Source organism: Ranitomeya variabilis, chromosome 1, assembly GCF_051348905.1.
Source record: "Ranitomeya variabilis isolate aRanVar5 chromosome 1, aRanVar5.hap1, whole genome shotgun sequence".
Taxonomy (NCBI): Eukaryota; Metazoa; Chordata; class Amphibia; order Anura; family Dendrobatidae; genus Ranitomeya; species Ranitomeya variabilis.
In genome coordinates, this window is record NC_135232.1 from 631,570,769 (window position 1) to 631,583,704 (window position 12,936).

At 45.7% G+C, this 12,936-nt stretch overlaps 1 long non-coding RNA gene across 1 annotated transcript in view; it reads left to right on the top strand.

Moving 5' to 3' along the window:
* Nucleotides 1–10,160, top strand: part of LOC143813594 (uncharacterized) — a 33,362-nt gene extending 23,202 nt beyond the window's left edge. The window contains exon 3 of the long non-coding RNA XR_013223613.1: nucleotides 9,706–10,160. This is a non-coding gene — a long non-coding RNA (uncharacterized LOC143813594). The remainder of the gene's footprint in view (nucleotides 1–9,705) is intronic.
* The last annotated feature ends 2,776 nt before the right edge of the window (nucleotides 10,161–12,936 follow it).

Sequence of the window (12,936 nt, forward strand, 5' to 3'; positions counted from 1 at the left end):
GCAAGTGTCCTATCAGAAAGAGTATTCAGTGCTGCAGGTTCAATATTAACCGAAAAAAGGACTCGTCTGGCTACCCAAAATGTTAACGATCTAACATTCATTAAAATGAACCACAACTGGATTTCGAAATCTTTTGCCCCACCTTGCCCGGCCGACACCTAGCTTTCCTATGAAAAGCTCTTGCCTGTGAATTACTTTTCTAATGTCTAATTTGCTGCAGCTGATTGTACAGCATACGACATGTTTACACCTCCCTAAATGGCAAAACTCCCCACACGGGGCCGTGGTATCGCGACTTGGCGCAAGCACCCGTGAGACTGCTGTTTGTCTGAAGAGGTGGGTGTGCTCGCTTTTGGTTGACGGCATTGCTACTGGGTCCCTCATAGTACAATGTAGTGTCTCTGGCGGTGGCGGTGCGCACCCAACGTCAGACACACCGTTGTAACATGAGGGGCCCTGGGGCGGTCCCGCCGGCCTCAAGAGAGTTCCCCCCTACCCCAGCTCAAAATGTGCTCTACCACGTGCAAAATTATGTCGCACAGCTCCACCAATCTTTAGTCTATTCGCTGACATCATTCAATGTCTGGCACTGACAATACAAATTTGTAGACATCTATGATGCAACTTAAAGTAGTCTGTGTCTGTGTCCTATATTGGCACCATTAAATAGTTACTGCCAAATTACTATGTCAGAAACTCAGTAGATGAGCCCACCCCTGTACCTAAGTATGCCACCTTTTTTTTTGTTTTGGTTGTTTTGCGAGACATTAACATCTATTTATATTTTGGGAGTACTGGGACAGACACTCCTTGCACTACTCCTCCACTCACCACCAAGCTGCCTGTGTATCCATGTAACCGCTGTAAAGCTGCCATGAGCCTATTGTTTGTTATTTTAGGCCTTTGATAGCCTGTCTGCGGTCCCTACTTTAAATACTCCTCCACTCATCACCAGCTGCCTGCCCGTGTATCCATGTAACCGCTGTAAAACTGCCATGAGCCTATTGTTTGTTATTTTAGGCCTTTGATAGCCTGTCTTCGGTCCCTACTTTAAATACTCCTCCACTCATCACCAGCTGCCTGCCCGTGTATCCATGTAACCGCTGTAAAACTGCCATGAGCCTATTGTTTGTTATTTTAGGCCTTTGATAGCCTGTCTGCGGTCCCTACTTTAAATACTCCTCCACTCACCACCAAGCTGCCTGTGTATCCATGTAACCGCTGTAAAACTGCCATGAGCCTATTGTTTGTTATTTTAGGCCTTCGAAGCCTGTCTGCGGTCCCTCCTTCCACTAGGCCTCCACTGACCAGACCACTGCTGCCCGTGTACCCCTGGAACCAATTTTAAAGTGCCTACAGCCAGCCCATTTTATTGTGTTAGGCCTTCGAAGCCTGTCTGCGGTCCCTCCTTCCACTAGGCCTCCACTGACCAGACCACTGCTGCCCGTGTACCCCTGGAACCAATTTTAAAGTGCCTACAGCCAGCCCATTTTATTGTGTTAGGCCTTCGAAGCCTGTCTGCGGTCCCTCCTTCCACTAGGCCTCCACTGACCAGACCACTGCTGCCCGTGTACCCCTGGAACCAATTTTAAAGTGCCTACAGCCAGCCCATTTTATTGTGTTAGGCCTTCGAAGCCTGTCTGCGGTCCCTCCTTCCACTAGGCCTCCACTGACCAGACCACTGCTGCCCGTGTACCCCTGGAACCAATTTTAAAGTGCCTACAGCCAGCCCATTTTATTGTGTTAGGCCTTCGAAGCCTGTCTGCGGTCCCTCCTTCCACTAGGCCTCCACTGACCAGACCACTGCTGCCCGTGTACCCCTGGAACCAATTTTAAAGTGCCTACAGCCAGCCCATTTTATTGTGTTAGGCCTTCGAAGCCTGTCTGCGGTCCCTCCTTCCACTAGGCCTCCACTGACCAGACCACTGCTGCCCGTGTACCCCTGGAACCAATTTTAAAGTGCCTACAGCCAGCCCATTTTATTGTGTTAGGCCTTCGAAGCCTGTCTGCGGTCCCTCCTTCCACTAGGCCTCCACTGACCAGACCACTGCTGCCCGTGTACCCCTGGAACCAATTTTAAAGTGCCTACAGCCAGCCCATTTTATTGTGTTAGGCCTTCGAAGCCTGTCTGCGGTCCCTCCTTCCACTAGGCCTCCACTGACCAGACCACTGCTGCCCGTGTACCCCTGGAACCAATTTTAAAGTGCCTACAGCCAGCCCATTTTATTGTGTTAGGCCTTCGAAGCCTGTCTACGGTCCCTCCTTCCAATAGGCCTACACTGACAAAGGTACACCTGACAACAGACACATGGACCTGTAGGCATGGCCACGGAAGGTTACGTGTCCTTTGTGGCTCAATGGGTTAATGTATTGGATGCATGGTCCACACAGGGGACAGCCTGCTAAGTCTGTATGCAGTCCCTAATTCAAGTTGTCCTCAACTGAATAAAGCTGAGCTTCTACCTTCTGGCTCTCATTAAGTGTTTTTTAAAAAACAAAATGGTGGTTAGGGCCTACTAACGGCTTCTGCCCCTCCCTGGTGTTGCCCTCAACTGAATAAAGCTGAGCTTCTACCTTCCGGCTCTGATTAACTGCTGTTTTTAAACACATTGCTGGTTCCGGCCTACTAACGGTGTCTGCCCCTGCCTGGTGTTGCCCTCAACTGAATAAAGCTGAGCTTCAACCTTCTGGCTCTCATTAAGTGTTTTTTAAAAAACAAAATGGTGGTTCCGGCCTACTAACGGTGTCTGCCCCTGCCTGGTGTTGCCCTCAACTGAATAAAGCTGAGCTTCAACCTTCTGGCTCTCATTAAGTGTTTTTTAAAAAACAAAATGGTGGTTAGGGCCTACTAATGGCTTCTGCCCCTCCCTGGTGTTGCCCTCAACTGAATAAAGCTGAGCTTCTACCTTCCGGCTCTGATTAACTGCTGTTTTTAAACACATTGCTGGTTCCGGCCTACTAACGGCTTCTGCCCCTCCCTGGTGTTGCCCTCAACTGAATAAAGCTGAGCTTCTACCTTCCGGCTCTGATTAACTGCTGTTTTTAAACACATTGCTGGTTCCGGCCTACTAACGGCTTCTGCCCCTCCCTGGTGTTGCCCTCAACTGAATAAAGCTGAGCTTCTACCTTCCGGCTCTGATTAACTGCTGTTTTTAAACACATTGCTGGTTCCGGCCTACTAACGGTGTCTGCCCCTGCCTGGTGTTGCCCTCAACTGAATAAAGCTGAGCTTCAACCTTCTGGCTCTCATTAAGTGTTTTTTAAAAAACAAAATGGTGCTTCCGGCCTACTAACGGTGTCTGCCCCTGCCTGGTGTTGCCCTCAACTGAATAAAGCTGAGCTTCAACCTTCTGGCTCTCATTAAGTGTTTTTTAAAAAACAAAATGGTGGTTAGGGCCTACTAACGGCTTCTGCCCCTCCCTGGTGTTGCCCTCAACTGAATAAAGCTGAGCTTCTACCTTCCGGCTCTGATTAACTGCTGTTTTTAAACACATTGCTGGTTCCGGCCTACTAACGGCTTCTGCCCCTCCCTGGTGTTGCCCTCAACTGAATAAAGCTGAGCTTCTACCTTCCGGCTCTGATTAACTGCTGTTTTTAAACACATTGCTGGTTCCGGCCTACTAACGGTGTCTGCCCCTGCCTGGTGTTGCCCTCAACTGAATAAAGCTGAGCTTCAACCTTCTGGCTCTCATTAAGTGTTTTTTAAAAAACAAAATGGTGCTTCCGGCCTACTAACGGTGTCTGCCCCTGCCTGGTGTTGCCCTCAACTGAATAAAGCTGAGCTTCAACCTTCTGGCTCTCATTAAGTGTTTTTTAAAAAACAAAATGGTGGTTAGGGCCTACTAACGGCTTCTGCCCCTCCCTGGTGTTGCCCTCAACTGAATAAAGCTGAGCTTCTACCTTCCGGCTCTGATTAACTGCTGTTTTTAAACACATTGCTGGTTCCGGCCTACTAACGGCTTCTGCCCCTCCCTGGTGTTGCCCTCAACTGAATAAAGCTGAGCTTCTACCTTCCGGCTCTGATTAACTGCTGTTTTTAAACACATTGCTGGTTCCGGCCTACTAACGGTGTCTGCCCCTGCCTGGTGTTGCCCTCAACTGAATAAAGCTGAGCTTCTACCTTCCGGCTCTGATTAACTGCTGTTTTTAAACACATTGCTGGTTCCGGCCTACTAACGGTGTCTGCCCCTGCCTGGTGTTGCCCTCAACTGAATAAAGCTGAGCTTCAACCTTCTGGCTCTCATTAAGTGTTTTTTAAAAAACAAAATGGTGCTTCCGGCCTACTAACGGTGTCTGCCCCTGCCTGGTGTTGCCCTCAACTGAATAAAGCTGAGCTTCAACCTTCTGGCTCTCATTAAGTGTTTTTTAAAAAACAAAATGGTGGTTAGGGCCTACTAACGGCTTCTGCCCCTCCCTGGTGTTGCCCTCAACTGAATAAAGCTGAGCTTCTACCTTCCGGCTCTGATTAACTGCTGTTTTTAAACACATTGCTGGTTCCGGCCTACTAATGGCTTCTGCCCCTCCCTGGTGTTGCCCTCAACTGAATAAAGCTGAGCTTCTACCTTCCGGCTCTGATTAACTGCTGTTTTTAAACACATTGCTGGTTCCGGCCTACTAACGGTGTCTGCCCCTGCCTGGTGTTGCCCTCAACTGAATAAAGCTGAGCTTCAACCTTCTGGCTCTCATTAAGTGTTTTTTAAAAAACAAAATGGTGGTTCCGGCCTACTAACGGTGTCTGCCCCTGCCTGGTGTTGCCCTCAACTGAATAAAGCTGAGCTTCAACCTTCTGGCTCTCATTAAGTGTTTTTTAAAAAACAAAATGGTGGTTAGGGCCTACTAACGGCTTCTGCCCCTCCCTGGTGTTGCCCTCAACTGAATAAAGCTGAGCTTCTACCTTCCGGCTCTGATTAACTGCTGTTCTTAAACACATTGCTGGTTCCGGCCTACTAACGGTGTCTGCCCCTGCCTGGTGTTGCCCTCAACTGAATAAAGCTGAGCTTCAACCTTCTGGCTCTCATTAAGTGTTTTTTAAAAAACAAAATGGTGGTTCCGGCCTACTAACGGTGTCTGCCCCTGCCTGGTGTTGCCCTCAACTGAATAAAGCTGAGCTTCAACCTTCTGGCTCTCATTAAGTGTTTTTTAAAAAACAAAATGGTGGTTAGGGCCTACTAACGGCTTCTGCCCCTCCCTGGTGTTGCCCTCAACTGAATAAAGCTGAGCTTCTACCTTCCGGCTCTGATTAACTGCTGTTTTTAAACACATTGCTGGTTCCGGCCTACTAATGGTGTCTGCCCCTGCCTGGTGTTGCCCTCAACTGAATAAAGCTGAGCTTCAACCTTCTGGCTCTCATTAAGCGTTTTTTAAAAAACAAAATGGTGGTTAGGGCCTACTAACGTCTTCTGCCCCTCCCTGGTGTTGCCCTCAACTGAATAAAGCTGAGCTTCTACCTTCCGGCTCTGATTAACTGCTGTTTTTAAACACATTGCTGGTTCCGGCCTACTAACGGTGTCTGCCCCTGCCTGGTGTTGCCCTCAACTGAATAAAGCTGAGCTTCAACCTTCTGGCTCTCATTAAGTGTTTTTTAAAAAACAAAATGGTGGTTCCGGCCTACTAACGGTGTCTGCCCCTGCCTGGTGTTGCCCTCAACTGAATAAAGCTGAGCTTCAACCTTCTGGCTCTCATTAAGTGTTTTTTAAAAAACAAAATGGTGCTTCCGGCCTACTAACGGTGTCTGTCCCTGCCTGGTGTTGCCCTCAACTGAATAAAGCTGAGCTTCAACCTTCTGGCTCTCATTAAGTGTTTTTTAAAAAACAAAATGGTGGTTAGGGCCTACTAACGGCTTTTGCCCCTCCCTGGTGTTGCCCTCCACTGAATAAAGCTGAGCTTCTACCTTCCGGCTCTGATTAACTGCTGTTTTTAAACACATTGCTGGTTCCGGCCTACTAACGGTGTCTGCCCCTGCCTGGTGTTGCCCTCAACTGAATAAAGCTGAGCTTCAACCTTCTGGCTCTCATTAAGTGTTTTTTAAAAAACAAAATGGTGGTTCCGGCCTACTAACGGTGTCTGCCCCTGCCTGGTGTTGCCCTCAACTGAATAAAGCTGAGCTTCAACCTTCTGGCTCTCATTAAGTGTTTTTTAAAAAACAAAATGGTGGTTAGGGCCTACTAACGGCTTCTGCCCCTCCCTGGTGTTGCCCTCAACTGAATAAAGCTGAGCTTCTACCTTCCGGCTCTGATTAACTGCTGTTTTTAAACACATTGCTGGTTCCGGCCTACTAACGGTGTCTGCCCCTACCTGGTGTTGCCCTCAACTGAATAAAGCTGAGCTTCAACCTTCTGGCTCTCATTAAGTGTTTTTTAAAAAACAAAATGGTGGTTAGGGCCTACTAACGGCTTCTGCCCCTCCCTGGTGTTGCCCTCAACTGAATAAAGCTGAGCTTCTACCTTCCGGCTCTGATTAACTGCTGTTTTTAAACACATTGCTGGTTCCGGCCTACTAACGGTGTCTGCCCCTGCCTGGTGTTGCCCTCAACTGAATAAAGCTGAGCTTCAACCTTCTGGCTCTCATTAAGTGTTTTTTAAAAAACAAAATGGTGGTTCCGGCCTACTATCGGTGTCTGCCCCTGCCTGGTGTTGCCCTCAACTGAATAAAGCTGAGCTTCAACCTTCTGGCTCTCATTAAGTGTTTTTTAAAAAACAAAATGGTGGTTAGGGCCTACTAACGGCTTCTGCCCCTCCCTGGTGTTGCCCTCAACTGAATAAAGCTGAGCTTCTACCTTCCGGCTCTGATTAACTGCTATTTTTAAACACATTGCTGGTTCCGGCCTACTAACGGTGTCTGCCCCTGCCTGGTGTTGCCCTCAACTGAATAAAGCTGAGCTTCAACCTTCTGGCTCTCATTAAGTGTTTTTTAAAAAACAAAATGGTGGTTCCGGCCTACTAACGGTGTCTGCCCCTGCCTGGTGTTGCCCTCAACTGAATAAAGCTGAGCTTCAACCTTCTGGCTCTCATTAAGTGTTTTTTAAAAAACAAAATGGTGCTTCCGGCCTACTAACGGTGTCTGCCCCTGCCTGGTGTTGCCCTCAACTGAATAAAGCTGAGCTTCAACCTTCTGGCTCTCATTAAGTGTTTTTTAAAAAACAAAATGGTGGTTAGGGCCTACTAACGGCTTCTGCCCCTCCCTGGTGTTGCCCTCAACTGAATAAAGCTGAGCTTCTACCTTCCGGCTCTGATTAACTGCTGTTTTTAAACACATTGCTGGTTCCGGCCTACTAACGGTGTCTGCCCCTGCCTGGTGTTGCCCTCAACTGAATAAAGCTGAGCTTCAACCTTCTGGCTCTCATTAAGTGTTTTTTAAAAAACAAAATGGTGGTTCCGGCCTACTAACGGTGTCTGCCCCTGCCTGGTGTTGCCCTCAACTGAATAAAGCTGAGCTTCAACCTTCTGGCTCTCATTAAGTGTTTTTTAAAAAACAAAATGGTGCTTCCGGCCTACTAACGGTGTCTGCCCCTGCCTGGTGTTGCCCTCAACTGAATAAAGCTGAGCTTCTACCTTCCGGCTCTGATTAACTGCTGTTTTTAAACACATTGCTGGTTCCGGCCTACTAACGGTGTCTGCCCCTGCCTGGTGTTGCCCTCAACTGAATAAAGCTGAGCTTCAACCTTCTGGCTCTCATTAAGTGTTTTTTAAAAAACAAAATGGTGTTTAGGGCCTACTAACGGTGTCTGCCCCTCCCTGGTGTTGTCCTCAACTGAACAAAGCTGAGCTTCCACATTCTGGCTTTCGGCCTATACTATCAGATATTAAACTGCATTTGGCCTACTAGTGTGGTTAGGCCCTTGAAACAGTGTCTGCTGCTCTTGGGTTTGCTACTCCACTGAACAAAGCAATGCCGCCTGTTTAGTCCTGTTACCAATTTTGATCTGCATTTAGCCTACTTTATTCTTTGGCCCTATATCTGTTTCCTCATCATCCTGCCCATTGCCCAGCCACTGCTAGATGAGTCTGCTGGTACATTGACCTAGACCACTACATTCCCCTTGTACTCTACACAGCCAGAATCTGACCCTGCTGAAAGTAAGGTTCCCCTTCCCGCATATTATACCACCTTACACAGGGACAAAGAGGAAGGTGCAGATGAAAGTGCAGGTTCCTTCATCAGGTGGGGGGGCATACTCGTTGGCGACGTCACTGGCACAGGGCCACTCAGAGTACGCAAAAGTGTCGCTGCTGGTGGGAGGCTCACCCGCCATGCAAACACACCGCCGTACTTTGAGGGGCCCTGTGCCAGTGCCAATGCGAACGAGTGGGCCCCCCCTGCTTGCTCAGGATCACAGCACTTGCAACGTTGAAATACTTACCTCTCCCTGCTCCACCGCCATGACGTAGTCCATGTTTCCTGGGCCCACTAAAACCTTGAACCAGCCCTACCCCCACAACTTTTGCCAAATGACCCCCAATTTCCAGTGCCCAACTATTATTATAAAGTTAATTAAGATTGACAAGCTTCAGAAAACAAGAATGGATGTTTTTGGCAGTAAAATGTGCACTGTAGGTGTTTTCCTGGCCTCCACTCACTGCCGGCTATGCTTCCCCATTGACTTGCATTGGGTTTCGTGTTTCGGTCGATCCCCGACTTTTAGCGATAATCGGCCGACTTCACTCGACTCGACTCTGGACTAAATCGGGTTTCACAAAACCAGACTCGATCTTAAAAAAATGAAAGTCGCTCAACCCTACCCGCAAGTATCGGCCGATACCCGATACTTGCAGTATCGGAATGCTCAACACTAATTATTACACTTGGTACCTGTCTCATTGTCATTGAGATTATGTGTGCAACATTACATTCAGCATTGACCTGCCTCACACCTGACTTCAGCTGAACATATTCAAATATTCCAGACAGTATTTTAGCCCTCATTGTATAAACCTCCTTTCCAACTCCCTTTGTCACAATTGTCTGCACCAATTCAAAAATTTCAACGGTGTTCTCTTTGTTGACATAATTGCAAAATAATCCACTGTCCCAGAATGCACAACAAAGACACTGGCAAAATGAATCAAATGCACAGGTATTAATGATACTTATAAGCTTTTTGTTTACTTGTATTGGTTTTTTAGCTAGATGGTTACCATTTTTCAAAATGCTCACCTTTTTTTTTCGGTTAAATTTTGTGTCCATGTGCAGCAACTCGGAACATGGGGTTAGGTAGGACAATCTCTTTTTTGGAGGAATACTGAGACCTTTCCAATTTTCAACAGGCTGCTCCTGCAAGCTATTTTCATCACCCAATTTTATGTGAACTTGTGAATCCTCCTCACAGTTGCTGTTTTTTTGCCCATTCTCTTGGCTCATATTTTCACTGCTTTCGGTTTTCTTTATGAGAACTGAGGAAAGTCTCATTTTGCCTTCCATAAATTCAAGGTGACGAATTACAAATCGGTCGGTTCTAATAGGGAGACATTCATGTTTAAAGAGTCAATTTTTTATGTTCTTAAATTCAGCCTCAACATTTGCAGAACTTGCTGTCATGTTCACACTTTTAAAGTGTGGAACCATTATGGCTGTCCAAAGTGGAAGGTAACATGCCATTCTTAAAAGATTTGGAACAAGTTCTGGAAGGAAATGTAAATTGTCTCCGTCACCATGATTTGCTGCAAGCATCTTACTCCTTTCACAAATTTCTGTAGCCCATATTTTCAGGTCTGTTTGGCATGGTTGAATTGGCTCATCCTCTTGTTCTTTCATCTCTACTCCATAGTCATCTTCAGTGACAGTGGGTAAAACACGTCCCTCTGCAATCCGTCTCTTCAGTTGAACTTTGCTAGTCTCTGATAAAACTGGTGTGCCTCTGTCATCATTCCCTTCTGATTCACTAAAAGCAACAACTGAAATTGAATAAATGAGTTCTCTCGCATCATCAAGTGATGTAGACTGTAGAAGTTGTGCCATTGCTCTGAGATAGAATTCCCTTACTCTGTTTCCAGCTTGCCTCAGACATTCCCATCGGCTAATAAGCTTGATACAGTGCGCAACATCAATTCTAATAAAGCATGGTGGTAGTTTTGATGCAACATTCCTGGTCAACACTCCAAAACACTGATTTATATATGTCTTCAAGTCGGGGTAAGGAGTGAAAGCCTTAACTAGAGCTCCAAGCAAAGCGAGGGAGAAATCACAAACTGCTTCCTTTGGAACAGTAGCACCTGCTTGTTTCCATTCTGTCAGCCATTGTGCTATAGAATTTATAGTATGGCTCTCAGAAAGCATCTGCACTACTGGGATATGATCTCCACTCGAACACAAAACCCCTTGGTACAAAAAGATGTGTCCAGAAATGCCAACAGGTCTTTTTAGTTTTCTCACTACTGAACCTGTTGCATCAAAACTTACATAGGAACCCAAGTTCTTTGACTTTATTTGGTACACTTGCATCTGAGACGGGGTCCAGTAATGGCAAAAAAATTTATCTAGACCAATGTTGTGTATGCTTCCAGTCTGAGGAACACTGTATTTCAGGAGATGTAATGAAAGAATTGGGTCCTTGTGCATTAACTCTCTTTCGCCAATCTCTTGCTTGGCTTTTCTTAACGTTGCTAGATTTGGTAGATGGCTAGGCTCAGGGTCACCAACATCCATAACTTTATAAGCCTCAGCTGCTCGCCATACATGTGCTTGTTTTCGTCCTTCCCAGAGTTCTTTTGACAACCTTTTTCTTAAATCTCCTGATAATTTACGTTTTGATTTTCCTGTGTGGAGACTGTCATCAATATTGCAGATCATACACTTAAGCACTACTGGCTTAGCAATCTCTGGTATTTCTTCAACTTTTATGGATAGTTGTGCATCACACTCTGTGCAGCACCCTGTTATATCTATGTAGTTAGATACAACATTTGGATAAACCTTTGCCCTCCTGAATTTAAGTGTGCACGATGACTTGATATTTTTCCAGATCTCCTCATTCAATATGTGAGTCCATGTACCAGGTTTTAAGATTGTGTATTCTCTTTTATCAGCATACATAGATTTGTCATTGTAAATTACTTTTTCAGGCCAAATTTTGATCCAGCTCGGAAAAGAAAGACTGAACTCAAACTGAATGTCATAGCACTGAACTGATGAATGACTCTCTGTTCCTTCTGAGCTCTCACTGTTGGAAGGTTGTTTTGGGATATTTGTAACATCTTTGTACAGACCAAGGGCTTCCCATACATTGTGCCGATTTGTCTTTACAAACGTGTAAAGGTTTTTTGCTGAAATTTTGTTATTTAATTTTTGACACAAGTCTACCCATACTTTTTCTGAGGGGAATGCTATTGCCTGTCCTGTAATAATTTTTTCATGTGAAGAACAGATGACATTTATAATGTCATCATAGTCACAGGCTGGCTTCCTGGGCATCTGATCAAAACAAAAAATGTTTTTTTTTAGTTTTACATGCAGTGTATTATATGGAAAATAATTGATTACATAATTTTTAATAGTTAAGATACAGTGGTCCCTCAACATACAATGGTAATTAGTTCCAGGTGAATCATCATATGTTAAAACCATACTGGAGCAGCAGGTGATGCTGCATTCAACAGAGTCCTTCATATGTTGAAATGATCGTATGTTGGGGCCATTGTATGTGTTGAGGGATCACTGTACTGAGATGAAATAATCCTATTCTTAGCACGCTCACTTCTCTCTACTTTTACAGATGAAAAGTGTGTTGTGTATCTCTGCCTCTCCCATAGTAATAAATGGTGGGGGCGTGCCTGCCACAGCAAAGCCCTGTGGTTGGCAGTCACTCTGCACAGGGCGGTGATTGCTCCATGCAGGGGAGCACTGAGGGCCACTGCAGGAGATTGCAGGGGGTCCCAGTGGTAAGTACCAACCCCCCCCCCCCCCGGGGGGTGGGATAGGGGAGAAGTTTTGCAGCAGAGTACTCTTTTAATGGGTTAAAGCATTACTGTAATTACAAACAACTTGATGTGTTGGAGAACTACAACCCCCAGCATACCCGGACAGCCTTTGACTGTCCGGTCATGCTGGGAGTTGTAGTTTTGCAACACCTGCAGGCACCCTGCTTGGGAAACACTGTTGTAGATAGATAAAAGTACAACTCCATGATTGAACTAAAGTTTCTTTGCTCAGGTAATAGCTTTGCAGAAATCTACCAAGACAGTTTAGCACATTTTCAGTTCAAATAAGTAAGTACACTTGATTTACCCTGGGAGTCTCTCAGCTAGTAGTCAGATTGTTAGGCATATATTTGCTTAGGCCTTTCACCAAGTTACAGTGTGTGGGGGAGGGGCATCACAAGCAGGAAATCTAAATGAAGTATGGGGTCTAGTAAGGAACAATTTATACATTTTTTTTATTATAAAATTGCTATGGCTAGCCGGTGTTTTTCATTTCTTTTTATCTCCCTTTATCCATATATCAGTTACAGTGATTTGAGGCACAAACTCAGTGCGAGATTTCAAAAACCAAAGCAGCACAAACCAGCACAAATCCAGCACCAATGAATGGTGTATTCATTTTTGCAGCACAAACCAGCACAAACGCAGCACAAACGAATGGTGTATTCATTTTTAAAATATAAGAACATGGGGTGGAAAGTGGGTGGAGTTTCCGCAAATTGAGCGCGCAATATCTCGGAAACCAAAGCGGTGCAAACGTTTATTTATGCAGCACAAACCAGCAAAAACGCAGCACAAACGAATGGTGTATTTATTTTTAAAATTTAAGAACATGGGGTGGAAAGTGGGCGGAGATCCATAAAAATATAACGCGCAATATCTCGGGAACCAAAGCGGCGCAAACGTTCATTTTTGCAGCACAAACCAGCACAAACGCAGCACAAACGAATGGTGTATTCATTTTTAAAATATAAGAACATGGGGTGGAAAGTGGGTGGAGTTTCAGCAAATTGAGCGCGCAATA